Source organism: Symphalangus syndactylus, chromosome 6 (assembly GCF_028878055.3).
Source record: "Symphalangus syndactylus isolate Jambi chromosome 6, NHGRI_mSymSyn1-v2.1_pri, whole genome shotgun sequence".
In the NCBI taxonomy this organism is placed as follows: domain Eukaryota; kingdom Metazoa; phylum Chordata; class Mammalia; order Primates; family Hylobatidae; genus Symphalangus; species Symphalangus syndactylus.
This window is the reverse complement of record NC_072428.2, coordinates 80088604-80112250: the sequence shown is the minus strand read 5'-3', so window position 1 is coordinate 80112250 and position 23647 is coordinate 80088604.

The window sequence follows — 23647 nt, the reverse complement described above, 5'->3', positions numbered from 1 at the left end:
TTTTATATTTGTCAAGGTGTGTTTTATGGCCCAGAATGTGGTCTATTTTGGTGAATATTACATGCGAACTTGAAAAGAATGTGTATTCTGCTGTTATTGGATGAAGTAGTCTGAAGATTTTATTTATATCTAGTCGATTGATGATGTCATTGAGGTCAGCTATGTATTCACTGATTTGCTGCCTACTGAATCTGTTCATTTCTAATAGAGGAGTGTCAAAGTCTTCAATTATAATAGTGGAATCATGTTTCTCCTTGCAGTTCTATCAGTTTTGCCTCATGTATGTTGACATTCTGTTGTTAGGTACATACATTTTAAAGACTGTTAAGTTGTCTTGGAGAATTGATTCCTTTATCATTATGCAGTGCCCCCTTTATATTTGATAATTTTCCTGCTCTGAAGTCTGCTCTGTCTGAAATTAATATATTTACTCCTACTTTCTTTTGATTAGTGTTAGCATGATCTTTCATGCTATATTTCTTTCATGCCATTTACTTTTAATCTATATGTTTCTTTATATTCAAAGTGGGTTTGGGGTTTTTTGTATACAACAGTACAGTTGAGTCTTGCTTTTTGATCCACTCTGAAAACCTCTGTCTTTAATTGGTACATTTGGACCATTAATGTTCAAAGTGATTATTGATATCATTGAATTAATATCTACCATATTTATACTATTTTCCATGTTGTTGCCCTTGTTTCTTGTTCTTATTTTTTCCTTTCATGCTTTTTCTGCCTTTCGTGGTTTTTGTTTTTATTTTTTTTAACCACGACTTTTTGTCCAAACCTTCAGTAGTTTTAGTTGGGTATTTTATTATTCCATTTTATGTCCTTTCCTAATATATCAGTTATACTTTTTTTTTAGTGGTGGCCCTAAATTTACAATATACATTTCAACAAATACAATATACATTTTCAACTAATACAAGTCCCACTTTCAAATAACACAATACTACTTCACGGGTAATGTGAATATCTTATAATAACAAAGTAATCCTAATTCCTTCCTCCTGTGCTTAGTATTATTGGTGTCATTCATTTCATTTATACATAAGCCTTCATAAGAATATACTCTCTTTATAGATGAGAGATAGGGGCTGGGCACAGTGGCTCACTCCTGTAATCCCAGCACTTTGGGAGGCCAAGACGAGTAGATCACTTGAGGCCAGGAGTTCAAGACCAGCCTGGCCAACATGGTGAAACCTCATTTTTACCAAAAAATACAAAAATTAGCTGGGTGTGGTGGTGCATGCCTGTAATCTCAACTACTCAGGAGGCTGAGGCACAAGAATCACTTGAGCCTGGAAGGCACAGGTTGTAGCAAGCTGAGATTGCACCACTGCACTCCAGCCTGGGAGACAGAGAGAGACTCTGTCTCAAAAAAAGAAAGATAAGTAGGTATTTATAATTGAATATATTTTTGCTATTATTACTTTGAATGAACTATTATCTGTTAGAACCGCTAAGAATAAAAAAAAAAGCTTTTACTTTAGTTTTTTTCTCTGATGTGACTCCTTTCTTTATGTATATCTGAGTTTTTGACCCATATCGTTTTCCTTCCCTCTAATGAACTTCTTTAACATTTCTTATAAGGCAAGTCTACTAGAAACAAATGCCCTCAATTTTTTTTGTCTGAAAAATTATTTATTTCTCCTTCACCTTTGAAGTATAATTTTACAGAGTACAGAATTACAGGTTGGCGGGGAGTTCTCTCTCAAAACTTTAAATATTTCACTTTACTCTCTTCTTGCTTGCATGGTTTCTGAGGAGAAGTTGTATGTAATTCTTATCTTTGTTCCTTTATAGGTAAGTTTTTTTTTTTTTGCCTCTGGCTTCTTTCAGGATTCTTTCTTTATCTTTGATTTTTTGTAGTTTGATATGCCTAGGCATAGTTTTGGGGGGTTTTTGTTGTTGTTGTTGTTGTTTAATTGTTTGAGGATTTTTATTTTTGTTTTGTTTTGCACTTATTCTGCTCTGTGTTCTCTAAGCTTCCTAGATCTGTAGTTTGGTGTCTGGCATTAATTTTGGAAAAATTCTCAATCATCACCATTCCAAATATTTCTTTCTATTCCTTTCTCTATTTTCCTTCTGGTATTTTCATTACATGTATGTCACACCTTTTGTAATTTTCCCACAGTTATTGGATATACTGGGGATTTTTTTTGTCTTCTTTCCCTTTGATTTCTAGTTTGAGTTTGAGTTTAGATCTCTTTGATCTCCAAGCTCAGAGATTCTTTCCTTAGTTGTGTACAGTATACTAATAAGCCTATCAAAAACATTCTTCATTTCTGTTACAATGTTTTTCATCTCTAGCATTTCTCTTTGGTTCTGCCTTGACATTTCCATCTCTCTGCTTACATTGCCCATCTGTTCTTGCATGGTGTCTACTTTATCCATTAGCGCTTTTAGCATATTAACCATAGTTTTTAAATTCTGGTCTGATAACTCTGACATCCCTGCCATATCCGAGTCTGGTTTTGATGCTTGCTCTGTCTCTTTAAACTGTGTTGTTTGCCTTGTAATTTTTTCTTGGTAGGCAGACATGACATTCTGAGTAAAAGGAACTGCTGTAAATAGGCCTTTAGCAATGTGGTAGTATCGTGTGGGCGAAAGGGAAGCATGCTATAGTCCTGTGACTAGGTTCAGTCATTTAGTGAGCCTGTGCCTCTGGACTATGAACTTCACACATGCTTCTGCATTCCTCTCTCCCCTTTATGTGGAACAGGATGGCTAGAGTGAACTGGAGTTGGATATTTCCCTTCTCCCATGTGGAAGGCCAGAAGCAGTTAGAGTTGGATGTTTCCCTTCCCCAGGTCAGTAAGGTGCTGAAAAAACAAAAAACAAAAAACAAACAACAACAACAACAACAAAAACAGCAGGTAAATATTTTACCTGATTAAATAGTTTCTCCTGAAAGCAGACCTTGTTAAGAAGAATGGAAAGCTCTGGTATATTTCAAATGATTCTTTTTTTCCTCTCCCTGCTAGAAGCCAAAGGGGATTTTTCTCCCATATTCACTGAGAGGACCTGGTAGAGCTCCAAGAAGCAAAACTCAAAAAAGCCTGAGGGACCCTGCTAACTTGGTCCCTGGAGTTTTTATCTATCAGGCTTGTCCACACTAAGCCTCCAGCAATTGGTCAATTATGATTCAAGTTTTCCTACATTGGCAGTGGTTCCACAGAGGTTTCTGCTAGTGGGTTTCTGCTCCTATAAGTTGTGATTCTGTGTATTTGCCTGTCTGTCTCCAGTTTGGGAAGCACAATTTTCCCAGTGACCTCACTTCTCTTGTGGATCTAAGAAGAGTTAATTTTTTTTAGTTTGCTCAGCTTTTTACTTGTTAGGATGGAGTGTGACTTCTAGGATTCTAACATGCCAAACCAGAAATCATAAGTCTCCACGCCAGCTATTTTAACAGACAGAATTTCATATAAAGAATGGTTAGTAGATTTGGAGGAACTGAAACAGCAAAAGGAGAACACTGAGATTTATTACAAAGGTAACAAGTGCAGGATGTAATTCCCATCCCTAAGACTGGGGAAACAAAGGGAAGAGGCTGGAATTATTGAAACCCAGAACCTCAGAGGAGAGATTTTGTGGGGCCTAGGACCCTTCTGAGGAAGGGCACCTCTGAAAAAGAGGCACTGGCCACTGGAGCTGGTGGCCCAGGTTAGGCAGACAGCAACATTGCTGTGAGGCTGATTCTGCAATTGTTGGGGAAACCACTAACCGGATTCAGCTGATGCCACTGAAACAAACTGGCCCTGCCAAGGTGAAGAAGCATTGCTGGGGTATCTGAGAGGCACAATAAGCCAATAAGAAGAGCCATGTTTCTTTCTCTTCCTCCAGCCTTCCTCTAGCACCCTCTACTGGCAGAGTCAACGAGTGAGCAGTTGGTAAAGGAAAAAGGTGATTTGCAGCGTCCCAGCCCCAAAGCCCAAGTATAGAAAGCTGAGAACCCAGCACTTTGGGAGGCTGAGGCGGGTGGATCACGAGATCAGGAAATCGAGACCATCCTGGCTAACACAGTGAAACCCCGTCTCTACTAAAAATACAAAAAATTAGCCAGGCGTGGTGGCACATGCCTGTAGTCCCAGCTACTCAGGAGGCTGAGGCATGAGAATCGCTTGAACCCAGGAGGCGGAGGTTGCAGTGAGCCGAGATTGCGCCACTGCACTCCAGCCTGAGCAACAGAGCGAGACTCTTCTCAAAAAAAAAAAAAAAAAAAAAGAAAAGAAAAGAAAGAAAGAAAGAAAGCTGGGAACCAAGAGTTTAATCATTGAAGCTGGGAACCAAGAGTTTAATAATTGACACACTCAATTATTTTGAAATTACTAGAGACAATACTGACTTTATAATCTGTAATATGCAATGCAGCATTTTTAAAAAATTCTCTATTGAGCAACCTAGAGCTTCTTTGTTTATTCTTTATGGCATCCAAATTCTGTATCTATCGGTATCCTTTTTATGCCCAGTAAATAAATCCTCCCCACAATATCCAGTAGGTATATACTTATCGCATTCCATTACACACCCAATCATTCTGTCATCCAGTCAACCAATGTTCGAGTGCTTATTCTATGCCACATGTTATTTTAGGCCCTGAATTCTTAGCTATGTTATTTGAGAGTGACCTGAAATGGAGTTTCATCTGAGCATGACAATAAAGGAAGAGTATGGTCTTCAGAAAGCTTAATTAAAATGCAGACATTACCTGGCATGTTGGTTAGACCTCTAACTCTCTGCCAGCACTTTTTATAAATCCCTTCCTCCATATGGCCCCCTACCATTCACATTCATTATCCAACTGATCCCCAAAACAACTCATGTAGAAATAGTGAGATATCAATGTACTCATGTCACTAAGCAAAAAAGGCAAGACTCAGAGAGGTTGTCAGTCAATTCACAGTTTTGTATGTAATCACATATAAGCAAGCACTCAAATCCAAATCTTCCGATTCAAAATCCAAGGCTCTACCCATCACACTGGGCTGACCTTGTATGAATTAGCTTATCAAAATGGCTTGTGCTATAGACCTTCTGGGAAAAATTCAGAAACTATTTCATACTCTCCCCAAGCAGGCAGACAGATCACCTGTAGCCCCACATCATTACATCAAACCATCTTGCCACCTCAGCTGAGGGAACACAGATAGCCCCTTATCTGAAATGCTCCAAGGAGGAAATGCTGGGGCAGTCTGGCAACTCAATGCGCAAACTAAGGACAATGGAGAGATTCACCATGTTCATGACTCTTTCACCAAGAAAACCCGAGAACTGCCAGAAATGATGGCCTGGAACATACAGGGGTTTTTCTATCAACAATGACATTTCTCGGCCAGTGGAAACAGAAAAAAAATATTATAATTGGTCTAACCTGAGGCAAGTCTTGGGTGAGCAAGCACCATGACTTCTGAGAGACGCATACAAGCCTCTAGGCATTGCCTCAGAGGTGCAGTAACCATTCCCAGACGTGGTTTCTTGAGAATAAAACTCTGGCCCAATCGCCTAGCTAAAATTCACTGGCCCTCCCGGATAACTTTCACTGTAGCAATAAATTCTGATTTTCTTAGAGGTGGACATTTTGTTGTTGCTCTACATTTGGTATTCATTACACTTTCACCAATACATACACTCATATCCTTAATGCTAGGAGCTCCTACACATTGACCCTTATACACTCTGACTGACATGCAAAAGAAGTAAAAGAAGAGTACTTCATTCCTCTCCATTTCACCACCTCCATCCCCCCACCACTCCCCACGTAAACATGCACGGCACTTCATAATTACATATCCAGTAGTTAGAAGAAGGGATTGTCTGAATGAAGAACATCAGAGCCAATAAGGAAAACCAGATCAGAGCCCTCCTCACCTTCACTGATGAAAACAGACATTTATAGGGCTCCGTTATACAGAGGGAACACTGAATTAGGCAGTGAGGATACAAAGAGGTGTATTGCATGTCTGATGTGCACAAATTATTTAATTGCCCTCCATCTCCAATAGCAGACAAACAGATCAATGAGAACTAGTAAAACTCCTTAAGAAATAGAGCACAGCCTTTTGTCTCAGGGATTTCAAAGAATCTTTGCAAACACTCATTAGGCTCAACCCATTCCACAGTCAGTGGGTAGAAAATCCAACATTGGCCATAAACTGGTCTCTATCTCTATCTCTTCCAGTTCATCCTCATACAATTACCTCTCTTGAATAGAGCCCAATTAACTGACCATTTTGCTTTACTCATTTGCTTCCTTTATTTAGCCCTCAGGGAGCTAGCCAGGTATGTTCCTGACGAAAAAGCAGCTATATGGCTGCAGGGTGGCCTTCTTCCTTGGTGACTATCCGAGGAGTGTAGGATGATCACTAGGAGAGCATATTCAGCAAGAGAGAGTGGGAGGGACTGAGGCAGTCTCTGGCTTCCATCCTCAGGGCATTTGGTTATCCCCCAAAGCTGAAGAAGTATCAATCCTACCACACTCCATGTATTATATTTATCATAGGTAATAGCTTATCATGAGTGTTTACTTTGTTCTTAGTGCTTGCATGTATCTTCTCATTACAGGGCTAAGAGGCTACCTCTGGAGCCAGAAAGATGTGGGTGTCATATAATAACTCTGTGACTTTGGAGCATCAGTTTCCTCATCTGTATAATGAAAATCATAATATTAGTATCAATCTCATAGAGTTGGTGTGAGAATCCAATGAAGAAATTCCCGTAAAGCACATAACATAATGCCAAGCACAGATTAAATGCTCAATAAATATTTTCCAATATTAAAGCTCACCACAAGCCCATGAAGCAAGTATTACATATTATTATTCCCTTTTTATAGATGAGAAAATGAGGATTTAGAGATAATATCATCTACCAAGGTCACCAGCTGTAAATGATAGCCTAGACTTCTTGGAGGTGTAACTGACCCAGATCCCATGCTGACAACCACCACAGAATGTACAGGATGGGTAACTGTGCCACAGTGAAGGGAGCTCGTGGTCACCATCTCAACCTGGCCACAGTCCAGTCATCTCAGGAGAGGAGTGCAAAGAGCGCATCGCAGAGGTGGGGAAGGCAAAAGATTGGAAGGCTCGGTCATCATGAGCAGGAAGCTGGAACCTTCATATGTAAGTACCAGAGAGACAGCAAGCACAGACACACCTGACTCTGAAATACTATTGTCATTCCTTTCATTAAAATGAGAAAATTGAGGCTCAGAGAGGTAAGCTGACCTTCACTAAGCCACATAGCTAGTAAGTAGTAGAGCCAGGATTAAAACTCAGGCTTTCTGGTGTCAGAGTCCATGCTCTGAACCTCTTCACATAGCCCTGCTTGGTTTCATGGCTACAACCCCACAGCCACCACTCACTGTTGCCTCTTTCTGGATCAGTGGCTGCAGAGTGTGTTTTTGACTCAACTGAAGGAAAAAAGGAATAAAATCAGCATGTATTGAGCACCTCCTATGTGCCCACATGCTTGATAAATGCCTCACAGATATTAACTTAATCATCACAACAACCCAGGAGGTAAATTCAATTTTAGAGAGAAGGAAACAGAGGTCCAGTCTCCAGTTAAAGTAAGTCTCCCCAGGGGACCACCTCGTAAGAGACTGGAAACTTGAAACTCCACCTTTGCCTGCCCTCCCTCCCACATTGCACTAACTCTGGGGAAGCCTTGGGGAGAGCACCTTTTATTCCTGAGCATAGCAGGTTCTGGACATCCTTAGCCATTTGGAGGTTTTCCTCTAGAACTGGTGCAGGAGCATCTCAGACTGTTGGGAAAAGTAGACTCAAACCACCGTTTTGTGCCCAGATGTGAAGCTGTCATCAAACTCATTAGAAAGATAGATAAAACCTGCCACATAACACCAGCCTCTTGGACACTTGAAGAGGAGAGATAAGGTGTCAGGACTGATATGACAGCCCCCAAACCTGTAAATTTTTACAGAGAACTCAGGATTTTTATCCTCCTTCTTTTATCTAGCAAATAAGACTAATACATAATGATGGTATTTACTGCGGAAAGCCATGAACTCAGAGAAGTCGACTGACTAAATTCCAAACCTAAAACCATATTTCAGCTGTGATTTTATCTATTATTTTGCTCCAAGATGATTTCCTGACTTTTTCCCCTTTACTGCAGATGTATTTTTGGCTGTGTGCTATAATTAGAGTCATTAATATGCTAGCAGAAATTGGCTATAATAAATTTTTATCCCTTGGGTTTCTGAGTCTTTTCTCTTGAATTATTTTTGTTGTTTAAAAGGCAAACAAAACAAATAAGCAGAACCAGGTTGAAAAATTGAGAGTCTGAAGTGGGGGAATCTGCTTTAAGCTAGACCCTTCCCCAAGTCATAGCATGGATAGTGATCCACATTACAGAATGTTGCTGTTATTTGGGCTTGAGGTCTAGAGGGCCTGACTACAATGACAAACAGAGGACATGTTTTCTAGGCTGAAAATCAGGGCACGTAGTCTGATGTCAGACTACGGAAATTTGAAAATAGAATTGACATAGGAGACTTGGAACATTGGCTCACTAAACTCAAATGCAATTCATGAACATGGCTCTCTTACACACTGGAAGAGAAATAGCAGCAGCATCTCAGTGCTTCCCCTGAGCCACCTTTGTGGCTGGTCTCATCAAGCTTTTGGGGGCCTCCTGAGGAATCCAGCTGAATAGTGTTCAGTTTTTGGTTATCATTTGCCACTTAGCAGTTTTTAGATCAGAGATATGATCTAGTACCACCACAGGAGATTTGCTTTGGGAAAGAGTCTATGAGATGTAGCTGTGGCTGGTGAAAAAACACTGGCCAAGTCTACAACTGTATAAGAAGGATTATATACCGTAACCAAATAGAACTTATCCCAGGAATGAAGGGTTGGTTTAACATCCAGAAATCAATCACTGTAATATACCATATTAATGGAAAAAAGAAGAAACACATGATCATCTCAATGGATAGAGAAAAGGCATCTGACAAAATCCAATATCCTTCTATTATAAAAAATATTCGACAAACTAGAAATAAAAGGGAACTTCCTCAACTTGACAAAGGGCATCTACAAAAAACCCATGGTTAACAACTTGCTTAATGGTGAAAGACTGAATGCTATCCCCCTAAGGTCAGGAAGAGGACAAGGATAGCCATTTTCACCACTTCTATTCAACATTGTACAAGTGGTTCTAACCAAGGCAATTAGGCAAGCAACAGAAATAAAGTCGTCCAGATTAGAAAGGAAGAAGTAAAATTATCTTTATTTGCAGCTGACATTATCTTGTTGAAAGAAAATTCCAAGTAATCCCTTAATAAACTGTTAAAACTATTAAGTGAATTCAGCAAGATTGTAGGATACGAGATAATATATTTTAAAATTGTATTTCTATACTCTAGCAATGGGTAATCAAAAATAAAATTAAGAAAGCAATTTCATTTATAATAGTATTCTAAAGGATGAAACACTTAGGGATAAATTTAACAAAAGAAGTACAAGAATCATACACTGAAAAACTACAAAATATTGTTTAAAAAATTATAGGCCCACAGAAGAAAGAGAAGACCACAAAATAACCAGAAAACAAAAAATAAAATGGCAGCAGTAGTCTTTATTTATCAATAATAATACTGAATGCAAATAGACAAAACTTTTCAATCAAAAGACAGAGAGGCTAAACAGATTAAAAAAAAAAACAAGACCTAATGATATGTTGTCTAAGAAATACACTTCACCTATAAAGAAACACATAGGCTGAAAATAAAGGGATGGAAAAAAGATATTCCATGCAAATGAAAACCAAAATATAGCAGAAGTAGCTATACTTATATCAGAAAAATTAGATTTCAAGACAAAAACTATAAAAAGAGAAAAAGTTGATTATTATATAATGACAAAGTGGTCAATTCAGCAAGAGGATATAACAACTATAGATATATATGCACCCAACACTGGAGCAGCCAGATCTATAAAACAAATATTATTACAGCTAAAGAGAAAGATAGACCCCAATACATAAGAGCTGGAGACCCCATCATCCCACTTTCAGCATTGTAGAGCTCTTCCAGACAGAAAATCAACAAAGACACATTGGGCTTAATCATCACTATAAACCAAAGGGACCTAATAGATATTTGCAGAACATTTCATCCAACAGCTACAGAATACACATTCTTCTCCTCAGCATATGGATAATTCTCAAGGATAAACCCTATGTTAGGCCACAAAACAAGCCTTAAGAAATTTTTTAAAAATTGAAATCACATCATGTATCTTCTCTGACCACAGTGGAATAATATTAGACATCAGTAACAAGAGGAACGTTGGAAACTATACAAATACATAGTAATTAAACAATATGCTCCTGAATGACCAGTGGGTCAATGAAGAAATTAAGAAGAAAATCAAAAAATTTCTTGAAACAAATGAAAATGGAAACACAACATACCAAAACCTATGGGTTACAGCTAAAGTCGTACTAAGAGGAAAGTTCATAGCAATAAGCATCTACTTTAAAAAAGCATAGAAAAACTTCAAAACAACAACCTAATGATGCATCTTAAAGAACTAGAAAAGCAAGAACAAACTAAACCCAAAATTAGTAGAAGAAAAGAAATAATAAAAATCAGAGCTGAAATAAATAAAAGTGAAACAAAAAAAAACATACACACAAAAGGTCCACAGAACAAGATGTTGTTTTTTGAAAAGATAAATAAAATCAATAAACTTTAGTCAGACCAAGAAAAAAGAGAGAAGTCCCAAATAAATAAAATTACAGATGAAAAAAGAAGACATTACAACCAATACTGCAAAATTCAAAGAATCATTAAAGACATAATCAGAAAAAATGTGAGCAACTGTGTGCCAATAAATTGGAAAACAAAGAAGAAATAGATAAATTTCTAGATGCTCATATCCTACAAAGATTGAACCATGAAGAAATCCAAAACCTGAATAAACTAATAACAAGTAATGAAATCAAAGCCATAATAAAAAGTCTCCCAGCAAAGAAAAGCCCAGGACCTAATAACTTCAATGCTGAATTTTACCAAACATTTAAAGAAGAACTAATACGAATTCTACTCAAATTGTCCTGAAAAATAGAGAAGAGAACAGAACACTTCCAAGCTCATTCTACGAGGCCAGTATTACCCTGATACCAAAACCAGACAAAGACACATCAAAAAAAAAAAAAAAGAAAACCTATGGGCCAATATCCCTGATGAATATTGATGCAAAAATTCTCAACGAAATACTAGCAAACCAAATTCAGCAACACATTAAAAAGATCATTCATCATGACCAAGTAGGATTTATTCCAGGAATGCAAGAGTGGTTCAACACATGTAAATCAATTAATTTGATACATTATATCAACAAAATGAAGGACGAAAAACGTGATCGCTTCAATTGAGGCTGGAAAAGCATTTGATAAAATTCAACATTGCTTCATGATAAAAACCCTCAAAAAAACTGTGTATAGAAGAAACATACCTCAACACAATAAAAGCCATATACGGCCGGGTGCAGTGGCTCACGCTTGTAATCCCAGCACTTTGGGAGGCCGAGGCGGGCGGATCATGAGGTCAGGAGATCGAGACCACGGTGAAACCCCGTCTCTACTAAAAATACAAAAAAATTAGCCAGGCGTGGTGGCGGGCGCCTGTAGTCCCAGCTACTCGGAGTGGCTGAGGCAGGAGAATGGCGTGAACCCGGGAGGCGGAGCTTGCAGTGAGCCGAGATTGCTCCACTGCACTCCAGCCTGGGTGACAGAGCGACACTCCCTCTCAAAAAAAAAAAAAAAAAAAGCCATATACAACAGACCCACAGCTAGTATACAAAACGGGGAAAAACTGAAAGCTTTTCCTCTAAGATATGGAACAAGACAAGGATGTCCACTTTCAACACAGTTATGCAACATAATACTGGAAGTCCTAGCTAGAGCAATTAGGCAAGAGAAAGAAACAAAAAGCACCCAAATCAGAAAGGAAGAGGTAAATTATCCTTGTTTGCAGACAATATTACCTTATATCTGGAAAATCCTAAAGATTCCACCAAAAAACCATTAGAACTGATAAACAAATTCAGTAAATTTGCAGGATACAAAATCAACATACAAAAGCCAGAATAATTTCTATATGCCAATAGCAAACAATCTGAAAAAGAAAATAATCCCATTTACAATAGCCACAAATGATATTAAAAAGTGAAAGATTTCCACAAAGAAAACTAGAAAGCATTGATGCAACAAATTGAAGAAGACACAAATAGAAAGATATTCTGTGTTCACGGATTTGAAAAATCGAAATTGTTAAAATGTTGATACTACCCAAAGCAATCAATAGATTCAATGCAATGCCTGTGAAAATACTAATGACATACTTCAAAGAAATAGAAAAAATAATCCTAAAATGTATGTGAACCACAAAAGACCCAGAGTAGCCAAACCATCCTGAGCAAAAAATAATAATTAAAGGCCTAAATAAATGGAAAGATATCCCATGCTCATGGATTGGAAGACTTAATAATGTTAAAATGATAATGCTACCCAAGTCAATTAACAGATTCCACACAATCCCTATCAAAATCTCAGCTGTCTTTTTCGCAGAAATTATCAGGCTGGTCCTAAAATTAGCATGAAAATACAAGGAACCCAGAATACCTCGAACAATCTTGAAAAAGAAAAACAAACTTGGACGACTCACACTTTCTAATTTCAAAATTTACTACAAAATTATAATAATTTGGCATAAGGATACACACAGAGATTAATGGAATAGAATTGACAACTCCGAAATAAACTCTTATACTGTACAGTGAATTAATTTTGACAAGGGTGCCAAGACAATTCAATGAGAAAAGAATATATTTTTCAATGAAAGGTGCTGGAACAACTAGATGACTCCAAGAGAAAAAATGAAGCTGGAACCCTACCTCACACAATACACAAAAATTAATTCAAAAGGAATTATAGATCTCAATGTAAGAGCTAAAACTAGGAAGTTTTAGACGAAAGCATAGAAGCAAATATTTGTAACCTTGGATTAGGCAATGGTCTCCTACATAAGGGACCAAAGGCACAAGCAACAAAAGAAAAAGTAAATAAATTATACTTCATCAAAATTAAACACTTTTGTGCTTCCAAGGACACTGTCAAGAAAGTGAAAGGACAACCCACAGAATGGGAGAAAATATTTGCAAATCATATATCTGATAAGGAATTTGTAACCAGAAACCAAATACAGTTCTTTAACTCTTACAACAATAAAAAGACAAATAATCCAATTTTTAAATGTGCAAAGAAAATAGACATTTCTCTCTAAAAAAAAAAAAAAAAAGATATACAAGTGGCCAGTTAGCGTATTAAAAGATGCTCAACATCATCAACCATTAGGGAAATGCAAATCACAACTGCAATGAGATAATACTTCATATCTTCCAGGATGGCTAAAATCAAAATGACAGACAATGACAAATGTTAGCAAGAATTCAGAGAAATCGGGACTTTCACACACTGCTGGTGGAAAACTTTGAAAAATAGTTTGGAAGTTTCTCAAAATAAAAGTGGCAATTCCACTCCTAGGTATATGTGCAAGATAAATAAAAACATATGTTTACACAGGAACTTGTACACAAATGTTCATAGAAGCATTATTCTTAATAGCCAAAAAGCAGAAACAACTCAAATGTTCATCAATTGATGGATACATTTTTAAAATGTGATATATTCATACAATAAGATATTATTCAGCAATAAAAGGGAATAAAGCACTCGAAAGAGAGAGAAAGAAAAGAAAGAAAAAGAAGAAAGAAAGAAAAAAAGAGAAAGAAAGAAAGAAAGAAAGAAAGAAAGAAAGAAAGAAAGAAAGAAAGAAAGAAAGAGAAAGAAAGAAGGAAGGAAGGAAGGAAGGAAGGAAGGAAGGAAGGAAGGAAGGAAGGAAGGAAGGAAGAAAGAAACAAAGAAAGGAAGAAAGAAAGAAAGAAAGAAAGAAAGAAAGAAAGAAAGAAAGAAAGGAAGGAAGGAAGGAAGGAAGGAAGGAAGGAAGGAAGGAAGAAAGAAAGAAAGAAAGAAAGAAAGAAAGAAAGAAAGAAAGAAAGAAAGAAAGAAAAAGAAAGAAAGAAAGAAAGAGAAAGAAAGAAAGAGAGAAAGAGATTGCCAGATGCTCGGGGGATGGACATTGATTGCTAACAAGTATGGGGTTTTTTTTAGGGTGATGAAAATATTCTAAAGTTAGTGATAATAGTTGCATAACATTATTCATATACTAAAAACTACTGAATTGTATCCTTTTTTATTTTCACTTTGTTTAGAGACAGGGTCTTGCTCTGTTGTTGGAGTGCAGTAGCCCAATCATAGCTCACCACAGCTTTGAATTCTAAGGCTCAAGTGATCCTCCTGCCTCAGCCTCCTGAATTGCTGGGATCACAGGCACAAACCACAAAGCTCAGCTCTGCACTGTGTATTTTAAAGAACGCATTTTCTGCTATGAAATAAAAGTGTTATTGTGGGGGGTGGGGGGAGGAAAGGAAAAGCACTGGACTAGGAGTCAGACCCGAGTTCAAATCCTAGCTCTGTACTTCCAACCTTGGGCAAGTCACACTGCCATTCTAAGTCCCTCCTCAGCCCCTTATATACGACACTAGCTCCTTTGTAGGAGAGCATGTGCCCAGGCCTAACTCAGAGAGGTTACTCAGTGCATGTTATTTTCTCTGTTCCATCTTCTGTCATCTGAACCCAGTCTTCCCTCCTGGATAACAGAAAAAGGCGTCCCATCTCCCCAGAGCATGGATGATCTTTATAACCATTCACCCAGGCTTGGCACTTACTAGTAGCCATTCAAAACTAAAAGATAAGAGAGAGAAAAAATTAACTAAAAGACAAATTCATAGAGACATAAAGTAGACTAGTTATTACCAAGGCCTGGGGAAGGAAGGCAATGGGGACTTACTGTTTAATAGGTACAGAGTTTCAGTTTGGGATGATGAAAAATTTGGGGAGATAGATGGTGGCAATGTTTGCACAACAATGTGAATGTAATTCATGTTACTGAATTGTATAATTAAAATAGTTAAAATGGTAAATTTTATGTATATTTTACCACAATAAATATTCATTAGTTTAAAATGTGTGTTTAGGCCAGGCACAGTGGCTCACGTCTGTAATCCCAGCACTTTGGGAGGCCGAGGCAGGAGGATCACTTGAGGTCAGAAGTACCAGACCAGCCTGGCCAACATGGTGAAACCCTGTTTCTACTAAAAATTCAAAAATTAGCCAGGCTTTGTGGCATGCGCCTGTAATCCCAGCTACAAGGGAGGCTGAGGCACGAGAATCACTTGAACCCAGTAGGCAGAAGTTGCAGTGAGCCAAGATCATGCCACTGCACTCCGTCTCAAAAAATTTAAAAAAATTAAAAATTAGGAGAAGGAGCTTGCAGTGAGCTGAGATCGCGCCACTGCAGTCCAGCCTGGGTGACAGAGTGAGACTCCATCTCAAAAAAAAAGAAGAAAAGAAAAAAGAAAAAAATTTGAAAATTAAAATAGAAGTAAAATGTATCTTTAATTAAAATACACTATTAATCAAAAATAATTTTATTCAAGTCAGCCCCACCTAGTGAGAGAAGGTAGCTGAATGAGTAACAGGTAGGCTACCTGGCTCTTAGAAGCCTCTGGATTAGCAGGTTACAAGCTGGGGAAGTGGGTGAGGGCAGAGGTGATTCTGCTTTGATGAACAGAAATTGGGGAGAAACACTATAAAAAGAGTTCAGGTCCTTGTCATAGACTGTGCTATCACAGTACATATCATTCCATCCTGTTAGCATGACAAATTAAATCTCAATACTCTTTCTCCAGTTTTCCTGGGAGATAAAATATGCTAACCTATCCAACCAAAATACTCTCCAGGAAAATCCACTAACACCAAGTCCCCCATAAACCACATGCAATGCAAAGGGAAGCATGAAAAATCCCATAACAGCCATCTACCCAAGGACCAGGGTGGGCAAACAGAAGCTGGCCAATTTCTCCTTTGTTGATAACCCAATAAACGCCCTTTTTATCCTTTTAAAACTGGTATCCAGTTTAGGAAGAGATCATTTGGGTTGAAACTTGCAGATGGGCCAGAGGAGGACTGAAATGGGCTGTGTGAATTTTTACAGTAGAACTGCATGGATGTCTTTGGGGCTTCCCTCATTCTTGGAGCACCAAAATATTTGCAACTTTTTTAAAAATTAGAAAAACCTGCCTTATTTATTTTCGATGCATTTTACCAGGAAGTTCCCAAAGCAGTTTTCCATTCATTCATTTATGTAATAAATATTTACCGAGTGCCTGTGGGCATTAGACTCTGTGCTAAGCACTGGTGCTGCAGTAGTGAGCAAGCCAGCTCAGGTCCTTGCCCTTGTGTTGATTACAATCCAAGAGCACTCAAAATCTCTAATCCTCCAAATCACTGGCCATGAAGCTCCCCAGTGGATTCTCAGTATTCATCTAAAGCATTAGAGTGTGGTGGTGCAGGTATGGGATTTAGAGCAAAAAAGACCTGAGTTCAAACCCCAGCACTCTCTTCCCAGCTGTACTACATTGAAAAAATGTTTTAACCTCTTGAGTTTTAGTTTGTTGTCTATGAAGTGTGACTGATAATCTCATCTGCTACATGGGGTTGTTGGAAGAACTGAATGAGGTAATATATGCAGAGTATTTCCAATAACACCTGGCCAGGTGTGGTGGCTCACTCCTGTAATCCCAGCATTTTGGGAGGTCACTTGAGCCCAGGAATTCGAGACCAGCCTGGGCAATACGGCAAAACCCCATCTCTACCAAAAATACAAAAATTAGTCGGGTGTGGTGGCTCATCCTTGTAGTCCCAGCTACTTAGGAGGCTGAAGTGGAAGGATCATCTGAACCTGGGGAGGTTGAGGTTGTAGTGAGCTGTGACTGTGCCACTGCACTCCAGACTGGGCAGCAGAGTGAGACCCTGTCTCAAAAAAAAAAAGAAGAAGAAGAAGAAGAAGAATTTTGATGCTGCAACTTTCTTCAGAAGAAGCAAGGCCTGATAGGAGACACAGACTTAGGTGTCAGGGAGTCCAGGGTTTGGTCTCCATCCACATCTTCAAAGGTGTCACAAATTTACCACCTCAGTCTTACCAGACATAAAATGGTAATAACACCTACTGTCTCCTTGCTCTGTTGTAAGGATATTTTAATTACTTCTTGCAGGGCACTTTGAAGCTGAAAGTGCTGAGTAAGTATCCCAAAATAGAAAATAAAAAAGTGCATCACTCGTTAGAAAAACACCAAACTGGTGCCTGTCCCTTTGTCACTAGAGATGTGGCCCCCACAACACCAGGTTCTTTTCTTTGACCCACGCCAAGTGAGATCAGTTTAAATAACACGATAAATGGCACACCTCCACCTAACACCCACCTCCAACACGGGGAGAAAACAAACATTTCTAACAACTGTGTTGATAAAATATTCTTTCAGGATTTTGACAATAATCAGAGATTGCATGTGCATTCCTAAGATGCCAGTGGCCACATCCCAAGGAGTATAGCATTAGTCAGGGTTCCCCAGAGAAGCAGAATGAACAGGATGCTATATATGGACAGAAAGATTTGTTTTAAGGAACTGGCTCATGCAATTGTGGAGGTACAGCGAGTCCACAATCTGATGATATAGGCCAGCAGGCTGGAGACTCTGAGAAGAGTTGTGGTTCAAGTTCAAAGGCAGTTCGCTGGCAGAATTCCCTCTTCTTCTGGGGACATGTCTTCTTCTCTGAAGGCCTTCCACTGATTGCATGAGGCCTACCCACATCATGCAAGGTAATCTGCGTTATGCAATCTACTGATTCAAATGGTAGTCTCATCTCAACAGCAACAAAAAAGACCTTCACTGAAACATCTAAAATAATGTTTGACCAAAGATCTAGGTATCATGGCCTCGCTAGACCACAAAATCAACCATCACAACTGCATGTTCTCAGACGTGTTGCCAGAACCTGCCTTGGAGGGTCACCGTCTTTGCTGCTAGGTCCACCTCTGGGGCCCTGGGTTGCTTGCTCCCACTGGCCACCCACATTGATGCCTCATGCCTTCGGGAGTTTCTTGCCCTATGTTATCACCTACCCACAGCCTGCCTGTGTGTGGAGAAGAGCTGCTCTGGCTCAGCATCCTGATCTTCTCCCTCCCCAGAGAAGATAGGGTGAGTGGAAGACCAGACCAGCTTTCTCCATTTGTTCCCCAAAAACAGTTGGTCTCAAAATGTAGTCCCCAGTACATCAGCAACCACTTCACCTGGGAACTTGTTAGAAAGACAAATTCAGGGGCCTCCCCCCAGCCCTACTGAGTCAGACACGCTGGAGTCGGACCTCACAGTCTGGTTTTAATAAGCCCTCCAAGAGACTGATACACACTCGAGTTTGAGGACCACTGGCTTAAAAGAAGTACAACAAATGCTGCCTGAAAGCAACTCTTGGGAACCTAGTTTTCTTTCTTTCTTTTTTCTTTCTTTCTTTTGTTCTTTCTTTTGTTCTTTCTTTCTTTTTTTTTTTTTTTTTTCAGAGTCTCATTCTGTCACCCTGGCTGGAGTGCAGTGGCACAATCTTGGCTCACTAACCTCCACCTGCTGGGTTCCAGCAAGCACTTCCGGCTAATTTTTTGTATTTTTTATTAGAGATGAGGTTTCACCATGTTGGCCAGGCTGGTCTCAAACTCCTGACCTCAGGTGATTCGCCCGCCTTGGCCTCCCAAAGTGCTGGGATTACAGGCGTGAGCCACCGCGCCCAGCAGGAACCTAGTTTTCCTATTTCCTTTCTCTGTCTTTCTTTTCTCCTTTCTGTACCCTTTCTCTATCTTTCTCCTTTCTACTATCTTGACACTATCTAGTGAACACCTTCCCTTTGCGAGATTTCAGGACTAGCTTCTCAGCACACAAGAGTTTCCTAAAGCGTGAATCACACGATGGACTAGGCTCTTTTCTAAAGTGCTTTAATTACATTCAATTGATTTCATTTAAAATGATGTTTTTTCTAAGTTTGGGTGTTTATCCTTCTGAAGGGCATATGGCTTAAAACTACACTAAGACATTGGAACATCTCTATCAGTTCCTTAATCCTCACAAAAATCCCATAAGCCAAGTACTAATATTATCGTCTTTATTTCACCGATCAGGAAACTGACAGACAAAGAAGTTAAGTCATTTGCCAAGGAATCTGGTTCCAGAATAACATCTCTTACCATACTCTCTTGCATGGGACCCCTCTCTTCACTTCTGAGGTGTGTGTACCTTAGCCTTGAAGGCTAGTTAGACCTTACAGTGGACAAGATAGCTTCCATCCAATGTCACCCACATCTAACCTTGGGCCTCCGCTAGCTTGTGGCTTGCTGGGTGTACCTGCTTCTAGAGCATTTCCCCAAGGGTCTGTGAATTCCCTCCAAGGTGTGTTGCCTGCATCATTAAATCATGTAATTTGTTCAAACTCTTTCAGCAGCTCCTGCCTACAGTGACCAAGGTAGTCAAGGGGAGTGTGAGATTGCTAAAAAGAGTTTGCAACATGGCCCGCTTACCAACTCTGTAGGACCTGGGAGAATAGCTGAATACAAAAGCTCAAGTTCACATGTTTAGCAGTATTTAGTACAAGCAGAAGTTTATGTACTCAGAACTTTAAAAGGTACAAAAAACCCTTCATTACAAGCAATGCCAAGGACTGTTTCATTAAGCAAACATTCTGATTAATAGAAAGCTGCCATATGTTCTATACATGCCTTGTTAATTTAGACAGATTCCAGAATCCTAAAGCATACATTTTGGAGAGTTGAAAGAGATGTTAGGATTTAAGTCAACATATCTTCTCAGTGTCTATATCCCCCAGTCACCATCCCTGTCTTGTTTATCTGTCATTACTTCGTGGGAATCCATCCCCAAGGCTGTCCATTCCACATTGGGCAGCCCAGAGAGTTAAAAATGTCTTCCTTCCAATGAGCCAAGATCTTTCTCTCTGCAGCCTCTTAGTTTGACCCCTGGGTCTAATCCATCTTCCAGTTACCTTCAAATACTTGAAGACAGTGTTCCTGTCTTCCCCAAGTCTTCCCATGAGCTCTCAGCTCTGTGATTCCTTTCACCAGTTGAGCATCAGCTCCAACTCTCTCCAGTTTTGTCTATATCCCTCTCAAAGTGTGGTATCCAGAACTGACCTCCATACTCCAAGGGATGTTCTGAGCAAGAAAAAGAACAAAGCAATCCCCCCAATAATGAATTGGGATACAGATGTATCTGATGCCACCTGATATATCTTTGTGGATACAGATGTGAAGTCCATTTCTGAGTACATGCATATAAATAAACTCCAGATATTTACACAATACATTGCTGATTCCCACTATTCCTAAGCTCTTTTATGCTTTCTTCTTTCTTTCTTTTTTATTTTTTTGGAGATGGGGTCTTGCTCCAGCTCAGACTGGAGTGCAGTAGCATGATCATAGCTCACTGCAGCCTCAAACTGCTGGGCTCAAGTGATCCTCCCTGCTCAGTCTCCCGAGTAGCTGGGACTATGAGCATGCACCACCACCTCCTGGCTAATTTTTATGCCTTCCATTTCTATTAGTGTCATGAACACTGCAACAGTGGTTGGAAAATTCTGGAATCAGAGGGTTGGAGGGCCACTGCAGGAGCTGCCCCAGGTCCTCCCAACTTGAGTACTGGATTACTGGATTACTGGGTTGGGAGGTACATCTGCCCCACTTCACAATATATAGTCATGCCCTTGGACGGATGAGGCAGCAACAGGACGCATCCTCCCTGGGAATCCTGTCTTGTGGTCAGGCAAGCTGGACATTTTCCAGCAGCTTTATAAAAGTGGATACAGCTTTCTTCAGGCCCTCTGTGGGGAAAGGGAGGGAAAATGTGTAGAGGACCTATCACGTGCCAGGCACGATGGAATTTCACACGTTCTCTCTTTTTACTCTTTTGCCACTTTATAAGGGACATGTGTGTCCTCAGGGAGCACAGAGTGGTTGTGTAACCTGCCCAAGGCCACATAGATAAGAAGCAGGTGGGAATGAGCCTCCAGGAGGGCAGCCCAGGCTGACGCGTCCCTCTGGCAGGCTCCACCTGGGAAGCCATGTGGGTCATCACTCATAATCAAAGCCTGCACTAAACACTGCACTCTGTGAGATGAGCTGGAGGGGTCTGAGTGGGATCCACAAATCAGGTCCCTTCTCAGGTTCTCTCAGGAACCCCAGGACCCAGTCAGGTCTTAGCATTGCCCCATAATGAGTCACTTTGGTTCTACCTTGGGAAATCAGTCCCTCACTGGTACACAGATGTCTGAGTTTTCTCTGTGGTCTGAGAAAAGCAAGAGTTGGTGCTGGGGACAGTCAGTACATATTAATTAATGATGATGAGCAGTTTTCTCCCCTCCCTTCGAAACTGGTGAAATGCTTTGAATTAAACAGATTACTCATAATATATAAAAACTGCCACTTTTCAAGTCAGATCATTTTGGGAGAATGTCAAAAGAGAGGGGTAAGACAGAGATTAAAATCACTTTCAGGATGGCTGTACATTTTCAGGGCTTTAAAGGTTTACTGTGTGGCCAGCCTGGAGGCTGTAATATCTCTTGTGTGATTGAGGAGCTGAGAGGCAGTTAAAGGACCTAAGCCAAAACGGCTGCCTCCCAGTGTGTTCGAAGAAGAAAAATACCATTAATCATAATAATGATGTGTGCTTATATAAGGCCTTTCATCTATGCCTCTCAAAGTGCTTTAACCACCATTAATTACACCTCCCAGTACACCTCTGAGGTAGGTAAAAATTATTATACCCATTTTACAAGTGAATAAAGGCCTACAGGGCGAGTAGGAGTGAATTATTTGGGGTCACACATAAACCAGTGGCAGAGGAAGCAGTTCCTGTCCCGGGTCAGGACGGAGGCTACCCTATTCTCGGGTGCCCTCCTCTCTGAAGGATCGGGCTTTGAGAGAGAACCAAAGATGCTTTTGTGATGCCACCTCTAAGGGCTAATGGAATTGATCACTCTTAGCCCAGGCTCTTAAAAACAGAAAGTGGCCTGTTGATAGAGAGCATGAAGGCAGGATATTCTCATTATTTGGGCATTGCCCCTAAGGATACATGTGGCCAGTGATCAACAGGATGTTTCAGACCCATCTTAGGGTATGACCCAGCTGCCTGGGTCTCTCCAAGCTGTTCATGTCAGGAGAGTCACTGAGATGATTCTCAAAGTTAGTCTGAGCAAATAGATACCCTGCACAGCAGCTCTTCCCTGTGACAAGCGTGCACATCTCTCTGTGGCTCCCCCTTTGCTCTTGCCTTCTGTTCCCATCACTCACACCACAGGAGCACCTAGCAGTGGCACTAAGCTTGTCTTGGAGGCTTCGGGAGAAAAGCATGAGTAGGTCAGGCTCTTCATGGGGAAAGAAAACATTGTATCTGAGGTAACAATGGGCAAAGGTCCAGCTTTCCAGAGGTGAGAGAGAGCCTGGGCGGGAGGAACTCCACCGAGTCCTTTACAGTTGACACTAGCATGCATGAGGAGGAGTGAGTGGCAAGAGCCAAGACAAGGAATTTTATACAGGTGCATCGGTGGAGCGTGGTGAGCTGTGGAAATATGCAATTATGTCTGTATTTTCAGAATAGGAAGCCCAGGAGGAGGTGCAGGTGCGGGGTGCAGCAGAGATGCTGATTCAGTTGGCACTGTTCACTTTGAGGTGCCTGCAGAGCACCCAGGTGAAGATGTCCACTGGACTTTGGGTACTGGAGCCCAAAAGTCAGAATCTGGAATACAGATGGAGATTGATAGCTGGGCTTGGTGGCATGCACCTGTAGTCCCAGCTACTCAGCTGGACAGGAGAATTGCTTGAACCCGGGAGACGGAGGTTGCAGTGAGCCGAGATCACCCCACTGCACTCCAGCCTGGGCAACAGAACAAGACTCTCTCTCTCTCTCTTATATTTATATAATATAAATATATGTTTATATATAACATATTTGTTTATATTATATAAAGTATAAATATATATTTATATTACATACAAATATTATATAAATATATATTAGTCCAAAGTAGAGAATTATAATCTATATTATAAAATGTATAATATTGTATATATAATAAATATATGAAATAAAAATATATAATATATAAATAGATATAAAATAAATATATATATATATTTATTTTTGGTGTGTATGTTGGACCATTTTCCTCTTCTGCTGGGAACCCTCCAAAGGCTTCCATTTCACTAGGAGTGAAAACCAGAGCCCCACTCACCTCTAAGCCTGGCCCCTGCATTCTGACCTTCCCTCCCACTCTTCCCCATATCAGCCTTTTTGCCAGTCTTACTCAAAGCAAGCTCTGCTGCCGCCTCAGGGCATTCGTCCTTCTGTTTCCTCTGTCTGCAAATTCTTGCCCCAATAGACACTGGTTGCTCCCTGGCCTCTCCATGCCTATGCTCAGGCATCTTGCCTGGCACATGACCACCTATTTAAAACCGCAGCCTCCTCCTGCCTCTTCACGTACCCCAATCCCTTTGCCAGCCATGTTCTTCTCTCTCACCATGGTACTTCATGTATTTAGTCCCACATACCATTTCCTCATGTATTTTGTTTGCTGTCTTCCTCTACTCTCTACTGTCTCCTGA